This window comes from Heptranchias perlo, unplaced genomic scaffold (genome assembly GCF_035084215.1).
Source record: "Heptranchias perlo isolate sHepPer1 unplaced genomic scaffold, sHepPer1.hap1 HAP1_SCAFFOLD_390, whole genome shotgun sequence".
NCBI classification, from domain to species: Eukaryota; Metazoa; Chordata; class Chondrichthyes; order Hexanchiformes; family Hexanchidae; genus Heptranchias; species Heptranchias perlo.
Window position 1 is genome coordinate 18,828 of NW_027139402.1, and position 4,754 is coordinate 23,581.

Here is a 4,754-nt window from a genome sequence, read left to right on the forward strand (position 1 = left end):
GGGACCATTGCTCTTCTCAATACAGAGCAATGACCTGGGCTTGGGTACAAGGGTATAAGATCAACATTTCCTGACAACACCAAGATCGGGAGCATTAAGAACAGTGAAGAGGAATGTCAGCAACTTCAGTGTGACATCGCAACATTAGGAACAGGAATAGGCCATTCAGCCCCTCGATCCTGTTCCACCATTCAGTGCGATTGGTGTCAGTGAGAATGGGGTTGGTTTATATCAGGCAGAATGAGATTGGTATCAGTGACGGTGGGATTGGTTTTTTCAGACAGGTGGAGATTGGTGTCAGTGACTGTGGGGTTGGTTTTTTCAGACAGGTGGAGATTGGTGTCAGTGACTGGTGTTTTTTTTTATCAAAGTGGAGGAGATTGGTGTCAGTGACTGGGTTCAGGAATTTGAAATAGTCATTTAGCCCCACAATCCTGCTCCGCCATTCAATTAGATCAGGACTAATCTGTACCACAACTCCATTTACTCGCCTTTGCTCCATATCATCTTCAGCTGCTTCATCAATGACCTTCCCTCCATCATAAGGTCAGAAATGGGGATGTTCACTGATGATTGTTCAGTGTTCAGTTCCATTCACAACCCCTCAGATAATGATGCAGTCCGTGCCCGCATGCAGCAAGACCTGGACAACATCCAGCCTTGGACTGATAAGTGGTAAGTAACATTCGGGCCAGACAAGTGCCTGGCAATGACCATCTCCAACAAGAGAGAGCCTAACCACCTCCCCTTGACATTCAAAGGCATTACGATCGCCGAATCCCCCACCATCAACATCCTGGTGGTCCTCATTGACCAGAAACTTAACTGGACCAGCCATATAAATACTGTGGCTCCAAGAGCAGGTCAGAGGCTGGGTATTCTGCGGCAAGTAACTCACCTCCTGACTCCCCAAAGCCTTTCCGACATCTACAAGGCACAAGTCAGGAGTGTGATGGAATACTCCCCACTTGCCTGGATGAGTGCAGCTCCAACAACACTCAAGAAGCTCGACACCATCCAGGACAAAGCAGCCCGCTTGATTGGCACCCCATCCACCACCCTAAACATTCACTCCCTTCACCACCGGCGCACTGTGGCTGCAGTGTGGACCATCCACAGGATGCACTGCAGCAACTCGCCAAGGCTTCTTCGACACATATCCCAAACTCGTGATCTCTACCATCTAGAAGATCAAGATCAGCAGGCATATGGGAACAACACCACCTCTCCAATTCACACACCATCCCGACTTGGAAATATATCGCCGTTCCTTCATCGTCGCTGGGTCAAAATCCTGGAACTCCCTTCCTAACAGCACTGTGGGAGAACCTTCACCACACGGACTGCACCAGTTTAAGTAGGCGGCTCACCACCACCTTCTCAAGGGCAATTAGGGATGGGCAATAAATGCTGGTCTCGCCAGCGACGCCCACATCCCATGAACGAATTTTTAAAAAATCCCTTGCAACCCTCACACAACAAAAACCTTTCAATCTCAATGATGAAAATTTCAGTCGAGCCCCAGCATCCACAGCCTTCCAGGGAAGTGAGTTTGTAATTTCCACAACACATTGTGTCAAAAATTGCTACCTTATTTTGCGCATAAATGACCCAGCTCTAATTTTAATGTTATCAAGAAGGTGGCAGATGGAGTATAATGTGGGGAAATGTGAAATTATTCACTTTGGTAGGAAGAATAGAAAAGCAGAATATTATTAAAAAGATGAGAGATTAAGAATTATTGGTGTTCAGAGGGATTTGGATGTCCTTGTACACGATCACATAAAGTTAACATGCAGATCCAGCAAGCAATTAGGAAAGCAAATAGTACGTTGGCCTTTATTGCAAGGGGTTTGGAGAATAAGAGTAAGGAAGTCTTGCTGCAATTATATCGGGCTTTGGTGAGGCCACACCTGGAGTACTATGTACAGTTTTGGTCTCCTTACCTGAGGAAGGATATACTTGATTAGAGGGGGTGCAACGAAGGTTCACTAGATTGATTCCTGGGATGAGAGGTTTGTTGCATGTGGAGAGGTTGGGCCGAATGTCCCTACATTGTCTGAAGTTTAGAAGAATGAGAGGTGATCTCATTGAAACGTCAAAAATTCTTCGAGGGCTTGATAGGGTAGAGGCTGTTTCCCCTTGCTGGAGAGTCGAGAACCAGGGGGCATTGTCTCAGGATAAGGGATCGGCCATTTAGGACTGAAATTAGGAAATATTTCTTCACTCAGAGGGTTGTCAATCTTTGGAATTCTCTACCCCAGAGGGCTGTGGATGCTCAGTCATTGAGTATATTCAAGAATGAGATTGAGAGATTTTTGGACACCAAGTGAATCAAGGAATCGGGCAGGAAAGTGGAGTTAAGGTAGAAGATCAGCCATGTTCTTACTGAATGGCAGAGCAGCCTCGAGGGGCCGTATGGCCCACTCCTGCTCCGATTTCTTATGCCCTCTTGTTCTGAATTCCCCCTCCAGAAGAAATCATTTCTCTGAATCTACCTTATTGAATCCCTTTATTATTTTAAACACCTCGATGAGGTCACATCCCAATGTTCTAAACTCATGGGAATAAAAACCAAGTTTATGCCACCCATCCTCATAATTTAACCCTTTTAACCCCGGTATCATTCTGGTGAATCTGCACTGTACCTTTTCTAAGGCCGATTTATCTCTCCCTCGGTTCGGTGCCCAGTTCTCCAGGTGGGGTCTGACCAAGGTTCATTACAACTGAAGCATCACTTCTGTATTCCAACCCCACTCAAGATAAAGGTCAACATTCAATTAGACTTGTTGATTATTGTCAAGATTTGTAAGGAATTTGCAAAGTATTCGAGGGGATCTTAGAGTTGGGATTTTTCTTTATTCTGTCCACTCAAGGAGTTTGATAACAGACTTACTCCTTTGAATTTAGTGCTGGATTATTGGGCCGTGATGTGTTTACTTGTTTGTATTTTGTTAAATACATTTGCTGAGTGTATTTAAATTGAAGACGAGATTCCCAGGCCTGATGCTCTATTCACACATCGAAGGTGAGAGAGATGCTGTGGGACACACGATAAGTCCAGTAGCTGAAAGTGATTCACAGACTGGGTTTTGTGTTTAGTGATCCCGGGTACATTACTGATACCTTCCCTGGATCCCAAGGCTGGGAGAGGCACTCGGGAAGGACCGGGGAGCTGGGACTTGGCCATGAGAGTAATTGAAGGTATGAGAACTGAAATAATCCACACTGAGAAAGGAGAAAAGGCAAAATAATCGGTAATGAGGATATCAATTAGTCTCTGATCTTGAATTCATCAAGTAATTGACCCATTCTGTTTGAAACAAAGTTGATTTATTTGACATCGATCCAGAATATTGAATTTCAGCCCAGTTATAGCGGTTATTAACATCAGCAGAAACAAATCCCAACTTCCAGAATGATGTTCTGCTGCTGAAACCCTCATCCGTGCCTTTGTTTACCTCCAGACTCGACTATTCCAATGCTCTCCAGGCCCGGCCTTCCACTTTACACCCTCCGTAAACTTGAACCCACAATCTCCAGATCAATAATCAGTCCCATTATTCATTGTGTCACTGGCCCAGGCTGTGGAGAACACGGAGCAGCTCCCACTCCCACAGCACTGCGGTATGAGCAGGTACCGAGTCAGCCTCAGTCATGAGCACTGGAATCCACGAGTCCGGGTGTGTCAAAGGTGCACGGTGAACAATCTCCAAAGTGAAACATTTTTGCCACTTCCCTTCGATACCTCAGCTGGTCGAGCGACAAGACTGTCGTAGAAAATAAAACAAAGTCATCCTTCCGTCATTTGTTCAATTCCTGCTCGAAGGAGAACACGTGATTTTGCAATAAGCAGCAATTAGTTCAAGGTCGCTCTCTTAACTTTACAGGCACCTCACAGATTAACATGTTGCCATGAAGGCACAGGACGCCTCTTTTCCTTTCTCAAACCTGAAAACTTTCTGTGTCTGCCCAAACAAGGCTGCTCTGCCTCTGCTCACCAGCAGGGAGCGCTTTTGAGCAGCAACACTTCAAAACACTCAGCTCTCGCTTTCAGGCAAAAGAAGTCTTCGATCAGCACCGGACTCCACGAGTCTGAACGTGTCAACAGGCGCACGGTGAACAATCACCAAAGACAGCACTGTTTATCACTTCCCTTCGATAGCTCAGCTGGTAGAGCGGAGGACTGTAGTGAATAAAACAAAATAAAGTCATCCTTAGGTCGCTGGTTCAATTCCGGCTCGAAGGAGTGAGTGTGATTTTGGAATAAGCAGCAATTACCTCAAGGTCACTCTCTGAACTTTGCAGGCAGCTCACAGATTAACATGTTGCCACTCAGGCACAAGACACCTCTTTTCCTTTCCAAAACCTGAAAGCTTTCTCTGTCTGCCTGAGCACGGCTGTTTCACTCGAGCATTTCCCTCTGCTCACCAGCAGGGAGTGCCTTTGAGCAGCAACACTTCAAATCGCCCTCAATTTCAGGCAAAATGGTCTTCGATCAGTCAGTCAGTCAGGGCTCTCGCTGCTCCTCGAGCTCGGGCGGCTGTTGCTTTCCGGTGACCTCGTCTTCCTTCCGAAGGCTCGGGCTCTTCTCAGCATCATTCATGATTACTGTGGCTTCCCGTTCTGCTGTTCCTCACTTGCTGATGCTCGATACCGCCGATTGGAGCAAAGTATTTAATATATTCAGGGAGCGGCAACCCAAGGCAAGATTTCTCTGCTGGTCTTGGAGCAGCTTGAAGGCGAGTGTGAGG

General features: G+C 46.3%; 1 non-coding gene across 1 annotated transcript; it reads left to right on the forward strand.

The window, feature by feature from the left end:
* The first annotated feature begins 4,155 nt into the window (after positions 1-4,155).
* trnay-gua (transfer RNA tyrosine (anticodon GUA)) lies at positions 4,156-4,249 on the forward strand. Its single transcript has 2 exons — positions 4,156-4,192; positions 4,214-4,249. It is a non-coding gene; the product is annotated as a tRNA-Tyr (tRNA).
* Positions 4,250-4,754: the final 505 nt, after the last annotated feature.